The sequence below is a fragment of the Bombina bombina genome, chromosome 7 (assembly GCF_027579735.1).
Source record: "Bombina bombina isolate aBomBom1 chromosome 7, aBomBom1.pri, whole genome shotgun sequence".
NCBI classification, from domain to species: Eukaryota; Metazoa; Chordata; class Amphibia; order Anura; family Bombinatoridae; genus Bombina; species Bombina bombina.
This window is the reverse complement of record NC_069505.1, coordinates 462,119,673-462,140,070: the sequence shown is the minus strand read 5'-3', so window position 1 is coordinate 462,140,070 and position 20,398 is coordinate 462,119,673. Positions and strand designations below refer to the sequence as shown.

General features: G+C 43.5%; 1 protein-coding gene across 2 annotated transcripts in view; it reads right to left on the bottom strand.

Moving 5' to 3' along the window:
* Positions 1 to 20,398, bottom strand: part of LOC128666730 (oocyte zinc finger protein XlCOF6.1-like) — a 108,663-nt gene that overhangs the window by 30,031 nt on the left and 58,234 nt on the right. The gene's annotated exons all lie outside the window — the stretch shown is intronic.

Sequence of the window (20,398 nt, the reverse complement as noted above, 5' to 3'; positions counted from 1 at the left end):
GTAACTGTGTGCACAGCCCCAGCACTTATAAACCAGACAGTAAACTACATGAGAGAGCAGTAAGTAACTGTCTGGTTTATAAGTGCTGGGGCTGTGCACACAGTTACTTACTGCTCTCATGTAGTTTACTGTCTGGTTTATAAGTGCTGGGGCTGTGCACACAGTTACTGCTCTCTCATGTAGTTTACTGTCTGGCATATAAGTGCTGTGGCTGTGCACACAGTTACTTACTGCTCTCTCATGTAGTTTACTGTCTGGTTTATAAGTGCTGGGGCTGTGCACACAGTTACTTACTGCTCTCTCATGTAGTTTACTGTCTGGTTTATAAGTGATGGGGCTGTGCACACTGTTACTTACTGCTCTCATGTAGTTTACTGTCTGGTTTATAAGTGCTGGGGCTGTGCACACAGCTACTTACTACTCTCTCATGTAGTTTACTGTCCAGTTTATAAGTGCTAGGGCTGTGCACACAGTTACCTACTGCTCTCTCATGAAGTTTACTGTCTGGTTTATAAGTGCTGGGGCTGTGCACACAGTTACTTACTGGTCTCATGTAGTTTACTGTCTGGTTTATAAGTAACTGTGTGCACAGCCCCAGTACTTATAAACCAGACAGTAAACTACATGAGAGAGCAGTAGGTAACTGTGTGCACAGCCCTAGCACTTATAAACCGGACAGTAAACTACATGAGAGAGCAGTAAGTAGCTGTGTGCACAGCCCCAGCACTTATAACCCTGACAGTAAACTACATGAGAGAGCAGTAAGTAACTGTGTGCACAGCCCTAGCACTTATAAATATGACATTAAACAACATGAGAAAGTAGTAACTGTGTGCACAGCCCCAGCACTTATAAACCAGACAGTAATCTACATGAGCGCAGTAAGTAACTGTGTGCACAGCCCCAGCACATATAAACCAGACAGTAAACTACATGAGAGCAGTAAGTAACTGTGCGCACAGCCCTAGCACTTATAAATATGACAGTAAACTACATGAGAGCAGTAAGTAACTGTATGCACAGCCCCAGCACTTATAAACCAGACAGTAAACTACATGAGAGCAGTAAGTAACTGTATGCACAGCCCCAGCACTTATAAACCAGACAGTAATCTACATGAGCACAGTAAGTAACTGTGTGCACAGCCCCAGCACTTATAAACCAGGCAGTAAACTACATGAGAGAGCAGTAACTGTGTGCACAGCCCCAGAACTTATAATCTAGAAAGTAAACTACATGAGAGCAGTAAGTAATTGTGTGCACAGCCCCAGCACTTATAAACCAGACAGTAAACTACATGAGAGAGCAGTAAGTAACTGTCTGCACAGCCCCAGCACTTATAAACCAGACAGTAAACTACATGAGAGCAGTAAGTAACTGTGTGCACAGCCCCAGCACCTATAAACCATACAGTAAACTACATGAGAGAGCAGTAAGTAACTGTGTGCACAGCCCCAGCAATTATAAACCAGACAGTAAACTACATGAGAGAGCAGTAAGTAACTGTGTGCACAGCCCCAGCACTTATAAACCAGACAGTAAACTACAAGAGAGAGCAGTAAGTAACTGTATGCACAGCCCCAGCACTTATAAACCAGACAGTAAGCTACATGAGAGTAGTAAGTAACGGTGTGCACAGCCCCAGCACTTATAAACCAGACAGTAAACTACATGAGAGAGCAGTAGGTAACTGTGTGCACAGCCCTAGCACTTATAAACCGGACAGTAAACTACATGAGAGAGCAGTAAGTAGCTGTGTGCACAGCCCCAGCACTTATAAACCAGACAGTAAACTACATGAGAGAGCAGTAAGTAACTGTATGCACAGCAACAGCACTTATAAACCAGACAGTAAACTACATGAGAGAGCAGTAAGTAACTGTGTGCACAGCCCAAGCACTTATAAACCAGACAGTAAGCTACATGAGAGTAGTAAGTAACGGTGTGCACAGCCCCAGCACTTATATACCAGACAGTAAACTACATGAGAGAGCAGTAGGTAACTGTGTGCACAGCCCTAGCACTTATAAACCGGACAGTAAACTACATGAGAGAGCAGTAAGTAAATGTGTGCACAGCCCAAGCACTTATAAACCAGACAGTAATCTACATGAGCGCAGTAAGTAACTGTGTGCACAGCCCCAGCACATATAAACCAGACAGTAAACTACATGAGAGCAGTAACTGTGCGCACAGCCCTAGCACTTATAAACCAGACAGTAAACTACATGAGAGCAGTAAGTAACTGTGTGCACAGTCCCAGCACTTATAAACCAGACAGTAAACTACATGAGAGAGCAGTAAGTAACTGTGCGCACAGCCCCAGCACTTATAAACCAGACAGTAAACTACATGAGAGAGCAGTAAGTAACTGTGTGCACAGCCCCAGCACTTATAAACCAGACAGTAAACTACACGAGCGAGCAGTAAGCAACTGTGTGCACAGACCCAGCACTTATAAACCAGACAGTAAACTACATGAGAGAGCAGTAACTGTGTGCACAGCCCCAGCACTTATAAACCAGACAGTAAACTACATGAGAGTAGTAAGTAACTGTGTGCACAGCCCCAGCACTTATAAACCAGACAGTAAACTACATGAGAGAGCAGTAAGTAACTGTATGCACAGCCCCAGCACTTATGTAGTTTACTGTCTGGTTTATAAGTGCTGGGGCTGTGCACACAGTTACTTACTGCTCTCATGTAGTTTACTGTCTGGTTTATAAGTGCTGGGGCTGTGCACACAGTTACTGCTCTCTCATGTAGTTTACTGTCTGGCATATAAGTGCTGTGGCTGTGCACACAGTTACTTACTGCTCTCTCATGTAGTTAACTGTCTGGTTTATAAGTGCTGGGGCTGTGCACACAGTTACTTACTGCTCTCTCATGTAGTTTACTGTCTGGTTTATAAGTGATGGGGCTGTGCACACTGTTACTTACTGCTCTCATGTAGTTTACTGTCTGGTTTATAAGTGCTGGGGCTGTGCACACAGCTACTTACTACTCTCTCATGTAGTTTACTGTCCAGTTTATAAGTGCTAGGGCTGTGCACACAGTTACCTACTGCTCTCTCATGAAGTTTACTGTCTGGTTTATAAGTACTGGGGCTGTGCACACAGTTACTTACTGGTCTCATGTAGTTTACTCTCTGGTTTATGAAACCAGTAAGTAACTGTGTGCACAGCCCCAGTACTTATAAACCAGACAGTAAACTACATGAGAGAGCAGTAGGTAACTGTGTGCACAGCCCTAGCACTTATAAACCGGACAGTAAACTACATGAGAGAGCAGTAAGTAACTGTGTGCACAGCCCCAGCACTTATAACCCTGACAGTAAACTACATGAGAGAGCAGTAAGTAACTGTGTGCACAGCCCTAGCACTTATAAATATGACATTAAACAACATGAGAAAGTAGTAACTGTGTGCACAGCCCCAGCACTTATAAACCAGACAGTAATCTACATGAGAGCAGTAAGTAACTGTGTGCACAGCCCCAGCACATATAAACCAGACAGTAAACTACATGAGAGCAGTAAGTAACTGTGCGCACAGCCCTAGCACTTATAAATATGACAGTAAACTACATGAGAGCAGTAAGTAACTGTGTGCACAGCCCCAGCACTTATAAACCAGACAGTAAACTACATGAGAGCAGTAAGTAACTGTATGCACAGCCCCAGCACTTATAAACCAGACAGTAATCTACATGAGCACAGTAAGTAACTGTGTGCACAGCCCCAGCACTTATAAACCAGGCAGTAAACTACATGAGAGAGCAGTAACTGTGTGCACAGCCCCAGAACTTATAATCTAGAAAGTAAACTACATGAGAGCAGTAAGTAATTGTGTGCACAGCCCCAGCACTTATAAACCAGACAGTAAACTACATGAGAGAGCAGTAAGTAACTGTCTGCACAGCCCCAGCACTTATAAACCAGACAGTAAACTACATGAGAGCAGTAAGTAACTGTGTGCACAGCCCCAGCACCTATAAACCATACAGTAAACTACATGAGAGAGCAGTAAGTAACTGTGTGCACAGCCCCAGCAATTATAAACCAGACAGTAAACTACATGAGAGAGCAGTAAGTAACTGTGTGCACAGCCCCAGCACTTATAAACCAGACAGTAAACTACAAGAGAGAGCAGTAAGTAACTGTATGCACAGCCCCAGCACTTATAAACCAGACAGTAAGCTACATGAGAGTAGTAAGTAACGGTGTGCACAGCCCCAGCACTTATAAACCAGACAGTAAACTACATGAGAGAGCAGTAGGTAACTGTGTGCACAGCCCTAGCACTTATAAACCGGACAGTAAACTACATGAGAGAGCAGTAAGTAGCTGTGTGCACAGCCCCAGCACTTATAAACCAGACAGGAAACTACATGAGAGAGCAGTAAGTAACTGTATGCACAGCAACAGCACTTATAAACCAGACAGTAAACTACATGAGAGAGCAGTAAGTAACTGTGTGCACAGCCCAAGCACTTATAAACCAGACAGTAAGCTACATGAGAGTAGTAAGTAACGGTGTGCACAGCCCCAGCACTTATATACCAGACAGTAAACTACATGAGAGAGCAGTAGGTAACTGTGTGCACAGCCCTAGCACTTATAAACCGGACAGTAAACTACATGAGAGAGCAGTAAGTAACTGTGTGCACAGCCCCAGCACTTATAAACCAGACAGTAATCTACATGAGCGCAGTAAGTAACTGTGTGCACAGCCCCAGCACATATAAACCAGACAGTAAACTACATGAGAGCAGTAACTGTGCGCACAGCCCTAGCACTTATAAACCAGACAGTAAACTACATGAGAGCAGTAAGTAACTGTGTGCACAGTCCCAGCACTTATAAACCAGACAGTAAACTACATGAGAGAGCAGTAAGTAACTGTGCGCACAGCCCCAGCACTTATAAACCAGACAGTAAACTACATGAGAGAGCAGTAAGTAACTGTGTGCACAGCCCCAGCACTTATAAACCAGACAGTAAACTACACGAGCGAGCAGTAAGCAACTGTGTGCACAGACCCAGCACTTATAAACCAGACAGTAAACTACATGAGAGAGCAGTAACTGTGTGCACAGCCCCAGCACTTATAAACCAGACAGTAAACTACATGAGAGTAGTAAGTAACTGCGTGCACAGCCCCAGCACTTATAAACCAGACAGTAAACTACATGAGAGAGCAGTAAGTAACTGTGTGGTTTATAAGTGCTGGGGCTGTGCACACAGTTACTTACTGCTCTCATGTAGTTTACTGTCTGGTTTATAAGTGCTGGGGCTGTGCACACAGTTACTGCTCTCTCATGTAGTTTACTGTCTGGCATATAAGTGCTGGGGCTGTGCACACAGTTACTTACTGCTCTCTCATGTAGTTTACTGTCTGGTTTATAAGTGCTGGGGCTGTGCACACAGTTACTTACTGCTCTCTCATGTAGTTTACTGTCTGGTTTATAAGTGATGGGGCTGTGCACACTGTTACTTACTGCTCTCATGTAGTTTACTGTCTGGTTTATAAGTGCTGGGGCTGTGCACACAGCTACTTACTACTCTCTCATGTAGTTTACTGTCCAGTTTATAAGTGCTAGGGCTGTGCACACAGTTACCTACTGCTCTCTCATGAAGTTTACTGTCTGGTTTATAAGTACTGGGGCTGTGCACACAGTTACTTACTGGTCTCATGTAGTTTACTCTCTGGTTTATGAAACCAGTAAGTAACTGTGTGCACAGCCCCAGTACTTATACACCAGACAGTAAACTACATGAGAGAGCAGTAGGTAACTGTGTGCACAGCCCTAGCACTTATAAACCGGACAGTAAACTACATGAGAGAGCAGTAAGTAGCTGTGTGCACAGCCCCAGCACTTATAACCCTGACAGTAAACTACATGAGAGAGCAGTAAGTAACTGTGTGCACAGCCCTAGCACTTATAAATATGACATTAAACAACATGAGAAAGTAGTAACTGTGTGCACAGCCCCAGCACTTATAAACCAGACAGTAATCTACATGAGCGCAGTAAGTAACTGTGTGCACAGCCCCAGCACATATAAACCAGACAGTAAACTACATGAGAGCAGTAAGTAACTGTGCGCACAGCCCTAGCACTTATAAATATGACAGTAAACTACATGAGAGCAGTAAGTAACTGTGTGCACAGCCCCAGCACTTATAAACCAGACAGTAAACTACATGAGAGCAGTAAGTAACTGTATGCACAGCCCCAGCACTTATAAACCAGACAGTAATCTACATGAGCACAGTAAGTAACTGTGTGCACAGCCCCAGCACTTATAAACCAGGCAGTAAACTACATGAGAGAGCAGTAACTGTGTGCACAGCCCCAGAACTTATAATCTAGAAAGTAAACTACATGAGAGCAGTAAGTAATTGTGTGCACAGCCCCAGCACTTATAAACCAGACAGTAAACTACATGAGAGAGCAGTAAGTAACTGTCTGCACAGCCCCAGCACTTATAAACCAGACAGTAAACTACATGAGAGCAGTAAGTAACTGTGTGCACAGCCCCAGCACCTATAAACCATACAGTAAACTACATGAGAGAGCAGTAAGTAACTGTGTGCACAGCCCCAGCAATTATAAACCAGACAGTAAACTACATGAGAGAGCAGTAAGTAACTGTGTGCACAGCCCCAGCACTTATAAACCAGACAGTAAACTACAAGAGAGAGCAGTAAGTAACTGTATGCACAGCCCCAGCACTTATAAACCAGACAGTAAGCTACATGAGAGTAGTAAGTAACGGTGTGCACAGCCCCAGCACTTATAAACCAGACAGTAAACTACATGAGAGAACAGTAGGTAACTGTGTGCACAGCCCTAGCACTTATAAACCGGACAGTAAACTACATGAGAGAGCAGTAAGTAGCTGTGTGCACAGCCCCAGCACTTATAAACCAGACAGTAAACTACATGAGAGAGCAGTAAGTAACTGTATGCACAGCAACAGCACTTATAAACCAGACAGTAAACTACATGAGAGAGCAGTAAGTAACTGTGTGCTCAGCCCAAGCACTTATAAACCAGACAGTAAGCTACATGAGAGTAGTAAGTAACGGTGTGCACAGCCCCAGCACTTATACACCAGACAGTAAACTACATGAGAGAGCAGTAGGTAACTGTGTGCACAGCCCTAGCACTTATAAACCGGACAGTAAACTACATGAGAGAGCAGTAAGTAACTGTGTGCACAGCCCAAGCACTTATAAACCAGACAGTAATCTACATGAGCGCAGTAAGTAACTGTGTGCACAGCCCCAGCACATATAAACCAGACAGTAAACTACATGAGAGCAGTAACTGTGCGCACAGCCCTAGCACTTATAAATATGACAGTAAACTACATGAGAGCAGTAAGTAACTGTGTGCACAGCCCCAGCACTTATAAACCAGACAGTAAACTACATGAGAGCAGTAAGTAACTGTATGCACAGCCCCAGCACTTATAAACCAGACAGTAATCTACATGAGCACAGTAAGTAACTGTGTGCACAGCCCCAGCACTTATAAACCAGGCAGTAAACTACATGAGAGCAGTCACTATGTGTACAGCCCCAGCACTTATAAACCAGACAGTAAACTACATGAGAGAGCAGTAACTGTGTGCACAGCCCCAGCACTTATAAACTAGAAAGTAAACTACATGAGAGCAGTAAGTAATTGTGTGCACAGCCCCAGCACTTATAAACCAGACAGTAAACTACATGAGAGAGCAGTAAGTAACTTTGTGCACAGCCCCAGCACTTATAAACCAGACAGTAAACTACATGAGAGAGCAGTAACTGTGTGCACAGCCCCAGCACTTATAAACCAGACAGTAAACTACAAGAGAGAGCAGTAAGTAACTGTATGCACAGCTCCAGCACTTATAAACCAGACAGTAAACTACATGAGAGAGCAGTAACTGTGTGCACAGCCCCAGCACTTATAAACCAGACAGTAAACTACAAGAGAGAGCAGTAAGTAACTGTATGCACAGCTCCAGCACTTATAAACCAGACAGTAAACTACATGAGAGCAGTAAGTAACGGTGTGCACAGCCCCAGCACTTATAAACCAGACAGTAAACTACATGAGAGAGCAGTAAGTAACTGTATGCACAGCCCCAGCACTTATGTAGTTTACTGTCTGGTTTATAAGTGCTGGGGCTGTGCACACAGTTACTTACTGCTCTCATGTAGTTTACTGTCTGGTTTATAAGTGATGGGCTGTGCACACAGTTACTTCTCTCTCATGTAGTTTACTGTCTGGCTTATTAGTGCTGTGGCTGTGCACACAGTTACTTACTGCTTTCTCATGTAGTTAACTGTCTGGTTTATAAGTGCTGGGGCTGTGCACACAGTTACTTACTGCTCTCTCATGTAGTTTACTGTCTGGTTTATAAGTGCTGGGGCTGTGCACACTGTTACTTACTGCTCTCATGTAGTTTACTGTCTGGTTTATAAGTGCTGGGGCTGTGCACACAGTTACCTACTGCTCTCTCATGAAGTTTACAGTCTGGTTTATAAGTACTGGGGCTGTGCACACAGTTACTTACTGGTCTCATGTAGTTTACTCTCTGGTTTATGAAACCAGTAAGTAACTGTGTGCACAGCCCCAGTACTTATAAACCAGACAGTAAACTACATGAGAGAGCAGTAGGTAACTGTGTGCACAGCCCTAGCACTTATAAACCGGACAGTAAACTACATGAGAGAGCAGTAAGTAGCTGTGTGCACAGCCCCAGCACTTATAAACCAGACAGTAAACTACATGAGAGAGCAGTAAGTAACTGTGTGTACAGCCCTAGCACTTATAAATATGACAGTAAACTACATGAGAAAGTAGTAACTGTGTGCACAGCCCCAGCACTTATAAACCAGACAGTTATCTACATGAGCGCAGTAAGTAACTGTGTGCACAGCCCCAGCACATATAAACCAGACAGTAAACTACATGAGAGCAGTAAGTAACTGTGCGCACAGATCTAGCACTTATAAATATGACAGTAAACTACATGAGAGAGCAGTAAGTAACTGTGTGCACAGCCCCAGCACTTATAAACCAGACAGTAAACTACATGAGAGCAGTAAGTAACTGTATGCACAGCCCCAGCACTTATAAACCAGACAGTAATCTACATGAGCGCAGTAAGTAACTGTGTGCACAGCCCCAGCACTTATAAACCAGGCAGTAAACTACATGAGAGCAGTCACTATGTGTACAGCCCCAGCACTTATAAACCAGGCAGTAAACTACATGAGAGAGCAGTAAGTAACTGTGTGCACAGCCCCAGCACTTATAAACCAGGCAGTAAACTACATGAGAGCAGTCACTATGTGTACAGCCCCAGCACTTATAAACCAAACAGTAAACTACATGAGAGAGCAGTAACTGTGTGCACAGCCCCAGCACTTATAACTAGAAAGTAAACTACATGAGAGCAGTAAGTAATTGTGTCCACAGCCCCAGCACTTATAAACCAGACAGTAAACTACATGAGAGCAGTAAGTAACTGTTTTCACAGCCCCAGCACTTATAAACCAGACAGTAAACTACATGAGAGAGCAGTAATTAACTTTGTGCACAGCCCCAGCACCTATAAACCATACAGTAAACTACATGAGAGAGCAGTAAGTAACTGTCTGCACAGCCCCAGCACTTATAAACCAGACAGTAAACTACATGAGAGCAGTAAGTAACTGTTTTCACAGCCCCAGCACTTATAAACCAGACAGTAAACTACATGAGAGAGCAGTAAGTAACTTTGTGCACAGCCCCAGCACCTATAAACCATACAGTAAACTACATGAGAGAGCAGTAAGTAACTGTGTGCACAGCCCCAGCAATTATAAACCAGACAGTAAACTACATGAGAGAGCAGTAAGTAACTGTGTGCACAGCCCCAGCACTTATAAACCAGACAGTAAACTACATGAGAGAGCAGTAAGTAACTGTGTGCACAGCCCCAGCACTTATAAACCAGGCAGTAAACTACATGAGAGAGCAGTAAGTAACTGTGTGCACAGCCCCAGCAATTATAAACCAGACAGTAAACTACATGAGAGAGCAGTAAATAACTGTGTGCACAGCCACAGCACTTATAAACCAGACAGTAAACTACATAAGAGAGCAGTAAGTAACTGTGTGCACAGCCCCAGCACATATAAGACAGACAGTAAACTACATGTGAGAATTAAGTAACTGTGTGCAAATCCCCAGCACTTATAAACCAGACAGTAAACTTCACGAGAGAGGAGTAAGTAACTGTGTGCACAGCCCATACACTTATAAACCAGACAGTAAACTACATGAGAGCAGTAAGTAACTGTTTTCACAGCCCCAGCACTTATAAACCAGACAGTAAACTACATGAGAGAGCAGTAACTGTGTGCACAGCTCCTGCACTTATAAACCAGACTGTAAACTACATGAGAGCAGTAAGTAACTGTATGCACACCCCCAGCACTTATAAACCAGACAGTAAACTACATGAGAGAGCAGTAAGTAACTGTCTGCACAGCCCCAGCACTTATAAACCAGACAGTAAACTACATGAGAGCAGTAAGTAACTGTTTTCACAGCCCCAGCACTTATAAACCAGACAGTAAACTACATGAGAGAGCAGTAAGTAACTTTGTGCACAGCCCCAGCACCTATAAACCATACAGTAAACTACATGAGAGAGCAGTAAGTAACTGTCTGCACAGCCCCAGCACTTATAAACCAGACAGTAAACTACATGAGAGCAGTAACTGTTTTCACAGCTCCAGCACTTATAAACCAGACAGTAAACTACATGAGAGAGCAGTAACTAACTGTGTGCACAGCCCCAGCACATATAAACCAGACAGTAAACTACATGTGAGAAGTAAGTAACTGTGTGCAAAGCCCCAGAACTTATAAACCAGACAGTAAACTTCACGAGAGAGGAGTAAGTAACTGTGTGCACAGCCCCAACATTTATAAACCAGACAGTTAACTACATGAGAGAGCAGTAACTGTCTGCAAAGCCCCAGCACTTATAAACCAGACTATAAACTACATGAGAGAGCAGTAAGTAATTGTATGCACAGCCCCAGCACTTATATACCAGACAGTAAACTACATGAGAGAGCAGTAAGTAACTGTGTGCACAGCCCCAGCACTTATAAACCAGATAGTAAACTACATGAGAGAGAAGTAAGTAACTGTGTACACAGCCCCAGCACTTATAAACCAGACAGTAAACTACATGAGAGCAGTAAGTAACTGTGTGCACAGCCCCAGCACTTATAAACCAGACAGTAAACTACATGAGAGAGCAGTAACTGTGTACACAGCCCCAGCACTTAGAAACCAGACAGTAAACTACATGATAGACCAGTAACTGTGTGCACATCCCCAGCACTTACAAACCAGACAGTAAACGACATGAGAGCAGTAAGTAACTGTGTGCACAGCCCCAGCACTTATAAACCAGACAGTAAACTAAAGGAGAGAGCAGTAAGTAACTGTGTGCACATCCCCAGCACTTATAAACCAGACAGTAAACTACATGAGAGAGCAGTAACTGTGTGCACATCCCCAGCACTTATAAACCAGACAATAAACTACATGAGAGAGCAGTAAGTAACTTTGTGCACAGCCCCAGCACTTATAAACCAGACAGTAGACTACATGAGAGAGCAGTAAGTAACTGTGTGCACAGACCCAGCACTTATAAACCAGACAGTAATCTACATGAGCGCAGTAAGTAACTGTGTGCACAGCCCCAGCACTTATAAACCAGACAGTAAACTACATGAGAGAGCAGTAACTGTGTGCACAGCCCCAGCACTTATAAACCAGACAGTAAACTACATGAGAGCAGTAAGTAACTGTGTGCACAGCCCCAGCAAACTACATGAGAGCAGTAAGTAACTGTGTGCACAGCCCCAGCACTTATATACCAGACAGTAAACTACATGAGAGAGCAGTAAGTAACTGTGTGCACAGCCCCAGCACTTATAAACCAGACAGTAAACTACATGAGAGAGCAGTAAGTAACTGTGTACACAGCCCCAGCACTTATAAACCAGACAGTAAACTACATGAGAGCAGTAAGTAACTGTGTGCACAGCCCCAGCACTTATAAACCAGACAGTAAACTACATGAGAGAGCAGTAACTGTGTACACAGCCCCAGCACTTAGAAACCAGACAGTAAACTACATGATAGACCAGTAACTGTGTGCACATCCCCAGCACTTACAAACCAGACAGTAAACGACATGAGAGCAGTAAGTAACTGTGTGCACAGCCCCAGCACTTATAAACCAGACAGTAAACTAAAGGAGAGAGCAGTAAGTAACTGTGTGCACATCCCCAGCACTTATAAACCAGACAGTAAACTACATTAGAGAGCAGTAAGTAACTGTCTGCACAGCCCCAGCACTTATAAACCAGACAGTAAACTACATGAGAGCAGTAAGTAACTGTGTGCACAGCCCCAGCACATATAAGCCAGACAGTAAACTACATGTGAGAAGTAAGTAACTGTGTGCAAAGCCCCAGCACTTATAAACCAGACAGTAAACTAAAGGAGAGAGCAGTAAGTAACTGTGTGCACATCCCCAGCACTTATAAACCAGACAGTAAACTACATTAGAGAGCAGTAAGTAACTGTGTGCACATCCCCAGCACTTATAAACCAGACAGTAAACTACATGAGAGAGCAGTAACTGTGTGCACATCCCCAGCACTTATAAACCAGACAGTAAACTACATGAGAGAGCAGTAAGTAACTGTGTGCACAGCCCCAGCACATATAAGCCAGACAGTAAACTACATGTGAGAAGTAAGTAACTGTGTGCAAAGCCCCAGCACTTATAAACCAGACAGTAAACTAAAGGAGAGAGCAGTAAGTAACTGTGTGCACATCCCCAGCACTTATAAACCAGACAGTAAACTATATTAGAGAGCAGTAAGTAACTGTGTGCACATCCCCAGCACTTATAAACCAGACAGTAAACTACATGAGAGAGCAGTAACTGTGTGCACATCCCCAGCACGTATAAACCAGACAGTAAACTACATGAGATAGCAGTAAGTAACTGTGTATACAGTAAACCAGACATGAGAGAGCAGTAAGTAACTGTGTGCACAGCCCCATCACTTATAAACCAGACAATAAACTACATGAGAGAGCAGTAAGTAACTTTGTGCACAGCCCCAGCACTTATAAACCAGACAGTAGACTACATGAGAGAGCAGTAAGTAACTGTGTGCACAGACCCAGCACTTATAAACCAGACAGTAAACTACATGAGAGCAGTAGGTAACTGTGTGCACAGCCCCAGCACTTATAAACCAGACAGTAAACTACATGAGAGAGCAGTAACTGTGTGCACAGCCCCAGCACTTATAAACCAGACAGTAAACTACATGAGAGCAGTAAGTAACTGTGTGCACAGCCCCAGCAATTATAAACCAGACAGTAAACTACGTGAGAGCAGTAAGTAACTGTGTGCACAGCCCCAGCACTTATAAACCAGACAGTAAACTACATGAGAGCAGTACGTAACTGTGTGCACAGCCCCAGCACTTATATACTAGACAGTAAACTATATGAGAGAGCAGTAAGTAACTGTTTGCACAGCCCCAGCACTTATAAACCAGACAGTAAACTACATGAGAGCAGTAACTGTGTGCACAGCCCCAGCACTTATAAACCAGACAGTAAACTACATGAGAGAGCAGTAAATAACTGTGTGCACAGCCCCAGCACTTATAAACCAGACAGTAAACTACATGAGAGCAGTAAGTAACTGTGTGCACAGCCCCAGCACTAATAAACCAGACAGTAAACTACATGAGAGCAGTAACTGTGTGCACAGCCCCAGCACTTATAAACCAGACAGTAAACTACATGAGAGAGCAGTAAATAACTGTGTGCACAGCCCCAGCACTTATAAACCAGACAGTAAACTACATGAGAGCAGTAAGTAACTGTGTGCACAGCCCCAGCACTTATAAACCAGACAGTAAACTACATGATAACAGTAAGTAACTGTTTTCACAGCCCCAGCAATTATTAACCAGACAGTAAACTACATGAGAGAGCAGTAAGTAACTGTGTGCACAGCCCCAGCACTTATAAACCAGACAGTAAACTACATGAGAGAGCAGTAAGTAACTGTGTGCACAGCCCCAGCACTTATAAACCAGACAGTAAACTACATGAGAGAGCAGTAAGTAACTGTGTGCACAGCCACAGCACTTATAAACCAGACAGTAAACTACATAAGAGAGCAGTAAGTAACTGTGTGCACAGCCCCAGCACATATAAGCCAGACAGTAAACTACATGTGAGAAGTAAGTAACTGTGTACAAAGCCCAGCACTTATAAACCAGACAGTAAACTTCACGAGAGAGGAGTAAGTAACTGTGTGCACAGCCCCAACACTTATAAACCAGACAGTTAACTACATGAGAGAGCAGTAACTGTCTGCAAAGCCCCAGCACTTATAAACCAGACTATAAACTACATGAGAGAGCAGTAAGTAATTGTATGCACAGCCCCAGCACTTATAAACCAGACAGTAAACTACATGAGAGCAGTAAGTAACTATGTGCACAGCCCCAGCAAACTACATGAGAGCAGTAAGTAACTGTGTGCACAGCCCCATCACTTATAAACCAGACAGTAAACTACATGAGAGCAGTAACTGTGTGCACAGCCCCAGCACTTATAAACCAGACAGTAAACTACATGAGAGAGCAGTAAATAACGGTGTGCACAGCCCCAGCACTTATAAACCAGACAGTAAACTACATGAGAGAGCAGTAAGTAACTGTGTGCACAGCCCCAGCACTTATAAACCAGACAGTAAACTACATGAGAGAGCAGTAACTGTGTGCACAGCCCCAGCACTTATAAACCAGACAGTAAACTACATGAGAGAGCAGTAAGTAACTGTTTTCACAGCCCCAGCACTTATAAACCAGAAAGTAAACTTCACGAGAGAGGAGTAAGTAACTGTGTGCACAGCCCCAACACTTATAAACCAGACAGTAAACTACATGAGAGCAGTAAGTAACTGTTTTCACAGCCCCAGCACTTATAAACCAGGCAGTAAACTACATGAGAGAGCAGTAAGTAACTTTGTGCACAGCCCCAGCACCTATAAACCATACAGTAAACTACATGAGAGAGCAGTAAGTAACTGTCTGCACAGCCCCAGCACTTATAAACCAGACAGTAAACTACATGAGAACAGCAAGTAACTGTTTTCACAGCCCCAGCACTTATAAATCAGACAGTAAACTACATGAGAGCAGTAAGTAACTGTTTTCACAGCCCCAGCACTTATAAACCAGACAGTAAACTGCATGAGAGAGCAGTAAGTAACTTTGTGCACAGCCCCAGCACCTATAAACCATACAGTAAACTACATGAGAGAGCAGTAAGTAACTGTGTGCACAGCCCCATCACTTAAAAACCAGACAGTAAACTACATGAGAGAGCAGTAAGTAACTGTGTACACAGCCCCAGCACTTATAAACCAGACAGTAAACTACATGAGAGCAGTAAGTAACTGTGTGCACAGCCCCAGCACTTATAAACCAGACAGTAAACTACATGAGAGAGCAGTAACTGTGTACACAGCCCCAGCACTTATAAACCAGACAGTAAACGACATGAGAGCAGTAAGTAACTGTGTGCACAGCCCCAGCACTTATAAACCAGACAATAAACTACATGAGAGAGCAGTAAGTAACTTTGTGCACAGCCCAAGCACTTATAAACCAGACAGTAAACTACATGAGAGAGCAGTAAGTAACTGTGTGCATAGACCCAGCATTTATAAACCAGACAGTAAACTACATGAGAGAGCAGTAAGTAACTGTCTGCACAGCCCCAGCACTTATAAACCAGACAGTAAACTACATGAGAGAGCAGTAAGTAACTTTGTGCACAGCCCCAGCACCTATAAACCATACAGTAAACTACATGAGAGAGTAGTAAGTAACTGTGTGCACAGCCCCAGCAATTATAAACCAGACAGTAAACTACATGAGAGAGCAGTAAGTAACTGTGTGCACAGCCCCAGCACTTATAAACCAGACAGTAAACTACATGAGAGAGCAGTAAGTAACTGTGTGCACAGCCCCAGCACTTATAAACCAGACAGTAAACTACATGAGAGAGCAGTAAGTAACTGTGTGCACAGCCACAGCACTTATAAACCAGACAGTAAACTACATAAGAGAGCAGTAAGTAACTGTGTGCACAGCCCCAGCACATATAAGCCAGACAGTAAACTACATGTGAGAAGTAAGTAACTGTGTGCAAAGCCCAGCACTTATAAACCAGACAGTAAACTTCACGAGAGAGGAGTAAGTAACTGTGTGCACAGCCCCAACACTTATAAACCAGACAGTTAACTACATGAGAGAGCAGTAACTGTCTGCAAAGCCCCAGCACTTATAAACCAGACTATAAACTACATGAGAGAGCAGTAAGTAATTGTATGCACAGCCCCAGCACTTATAAACCAGACAGTAAACTACATGAGAGCAGTAAGTAACTGTGTGCACAGCCCCAGCAAACTACATGAGAGCAGTAAGTAACTGTGTGCACAGCCCCATCACTTATAAACCAGACAGCAAACTACATAAGAGAGCAGTAAGTAACTGTGTGCACAGCCCCATCACTTAAAAACCAGACAGTAAACTACATGAGAGAGCAGTAAGTAACTGTGTACACAGCCCCAGCACTTATAAACCAGACAGTAAACTACATCAGAGAGCAGTAAGTAACTGTGTGCACAGCCCCAGCACTTATAAACCAGACAGTAAACTACATGAGAGAGCAGTAACTGTGTACACAGCCCCAGCACTTATAAACCAGACAGTAAACTACATGAGAGAGCAGTAACTGTGTGCACATCCCCAGCACTTATAAACCAGACAGTAAACGACATGAGAGCAGTAAGTAACTGTGTGCACAGCCCCAGCACTTATAAACCAGACAATAAACTACATGAGAGAGCAGTAAGTAACTTTGTGCACAGCCCCAGCACTTATAAACCAGACAGTAAACTACATGAGAGAGCAGTAAGTAACTGTGTGCATAGACCCAGCACTTATAAACCAGACAGTAAACTACATGAGAGCAGTAGGTAACTGTGTGCACAGCCCCAGCACTTATAAACCAGACAGTAAACTACATGAGAGAGCAGTAACTGTGTGCACATCCCCAGCACTTATAAACCAGACAGTAAACGACATGAGAGCAGTAAGTAACTGTGTGCACAGCCCCAGCACTTATAAACCAGACAATAAACTACATGAGAGAGCAGTAAGTAACTTTGTGCACAGCCCCAGCACTTATAAACCAGACAGTAAACTACATGAGAGAGCAGTAAGTAACTGTGTGCATAGACCCAGCACTTATAAACCAGACAGTAAACTACATGAGAGAGCAGTAAGTAACTGTCTGCACAGCCCCAGCACTTATAAACCAGACAGTAAACTACATGAGAACAGTAAGTAACTGTTTTCACAGCCCCAGCACTTATAAACCAGACAGTAAACTACATGAGAGAGCAGTAAGTAACTTTGTGCACAGCCCCAGCACCTATAAACCATACAGTAAACTACATGAGAGAGTAGTAAGTAACTCTGTGCACAGCCCCAGCAATTATAAACCAGACAGTAAACTACATGAGAGAGCAGTAAGTAACTGTGTGCACAGCCCCAGCACTTATAAACCAGACAGTAAACTACATGAGAGAGCAGTAAGTAACTGTGTGCACAGCCCCAGCACTTATAAACCAGACAGTAAACTACATGAGAGAGCAGTAAGTAACTGTGTGCACAGCCACAGCACTTATAAACCAGACAGTAAACTACATAAGAGAGCAGTAAGTAACTGTGTGCACAGCCCCAGCACATATAAGCCAGACAGTAAACTACATGTGAGAAGTAAGTAACTGTGTGCAAAGCCCAGCACTTATAAACCAGACAGTAAACTTCACGAGAGAGGAGTAAGTAACTGTGTGCACAGCCCCAACACTTATAAACCAGACAGTTAACTACATGAGAGAGCAGTAACTGTCTGCAAAGCCCCAGCACTTATAAAACAGACTATAAACTACATGAGAGAGCAGTAAGTAATTGTATGCACAGCCCCAGCACTTATAAACCAGACAGTAAACTACATGAGAGCAGTAAGTAACTGTGTGCACAGCCCCAGCAAACTACATGAGAGCAGTAAGTAACTGTGTGCACAGCCCCATCACTTATAATCCAGACAGTAAACTACATGAGAGAGCAGTAAGTAACTGTGTGCACAGCCCCATCACTTAAAAACCAGACAGTAAACTACATGAGAGAGCAGTAAGTAACTGTGTACACAGCCCCAGCACTTATAAACCAGACAGTAAACTACATGAGAGCAGTAAGTAACTGTGTGCACAGCCCCAGCACTTATAAACCAGACAGTAAACTACATGAGAGAGCAGTAACTGTGTACACAGCCCCAGCACTTATAAACCAGACAGTAAACTACATGAGATAGCAGTAACTGTGTGCACATCCCCAGCACTTATAAACCAGACAGTAAACGACATGAGAGCAGTAAGTAACTGTGTGCACAGCCCCAGCACTTATAAACCAGACAGTAAACTACATGAGAGAGCAGTAAGTAACTGTCTGCACAGCCCCAGCACTTATAAACCAGACAGTAAACTACATGAGAGCAGTAAGTAACTGTGTGCACAGCCCCAGCACCTATAAACCATACAGTAAACTACATGAGAGAGCAGTAAGTAACTGTGTGCACAGCCCCAGCAATTATAAACCAGACAGTAAACTACATGAGAGAGCAGTAAGTAACTGTGTGCACAGCCCCAGCACTTATAAACCAGACAGTAAACTACAAGAGAGAGCAGTAAGTAACTGTATGCACAGCCCCAGCACTTATAAACCAGACAATAAACTACATGAGAGAGCAGTAAGTAACTTTGTGCACAGCCCCAGCACTTATAAACCAGACAGTAAACTACATGAGAGCAGTACGTAACTGTGTGCACAGCCCCAGCACTTATATACTAGACAGTAAACTATATGAGAGAGCAGTAAGTAACTGTTTGCACAGCCCCAGCACTTATAAACCAGACAGTAAACTACATGAGAGCAGTAACTGTGTGCACAGCCCCAGCACTTATAAACCAGACAGTAAACTACATGAGAGAGCAGTAAATAACTGTGTGCACAGCCCCAGCACTTATAAACCAGACAGTAAACTACATGAGAGCAGTAAGTAACTGTGTGCACAGCCCCAGCACTAATAAACCAGACAGTAAACTACATGAGAGCAGTAACTGTGTGCACAGCCCCAGCACTTATAAACCAGACAGTAAACTACATGAGAGAGCAGTAAATAACTGTGTGCACAGCCCCAGCACTTATAAACCAGACAGTAAACTACATGAGAGCAGTAAGTAACTGTGTGCACAGCCCCAGCACTTATAAACCAGACAGTAAACTACATGATAACAGTAAGTAACTGTTTTCACAGCCCCAGCAATTATTAACCAGACAGTAAACTACATGAGAGAGCAGTAAGTAACTGTGTGCACAGCCCCAGCACTTATAAACCAGACAGTAAACTACATGAGAGAGCAGTAAGTAACTGTGTGCACAGCCCCAGCACTTATAAACCAGACAGTAAACTACATGAGAGAGCAGTAAGTAACTGTGTGCACAGCCACAGCACTTATAAACCAGACAGTAAACTACATAAGAGAGCAGTAAGTAACTGTGTGCACAGCCCCAGCACATATAAGCCAGACAGTAAACTACATGTGAGAAGTAAGTAACTGTGTACAAAGCCCAGCACTTATAAACCAGACAGTAAACTTCACGAGAGAGGAGTAAGTAACTGTGTGCACAGCCCCAACACTTATAAACCAGACAGTTAACTACATGAGAGAGCAGTAACTGTCTGCAAAGCCCCAGCACTTATAAACCAGACTATAAACTACATGAGAGAGCAGTAAGTAATTGTATGCACAGCCCCAGCACTTATAAACCAGACAGTAAACTACATGAGAGCAGTAAGTAACTATGTGCACAGCCCCAGCAAACTACATGAGAGCAGTAAGTAACTGTGTGCACAGCCCCATCACTTATAAACCAGACAGTAAACTACATGAGAGCAGTAACTGTGTGCACAGCCCCAGCACTTATAAACCAGACAGTAAACTACATGAGAGAGCAGTAAATAACGGTGTGCACAGCCCCAGCACTTATAAACCAGACAGTAAACTACATGAGAGAGCAGTAAGTAACTGTGTGCACAGCCCCAGCACTTATAAACCAGACAGTAAACTACATGAGAGAGCAGTAACTGTGTG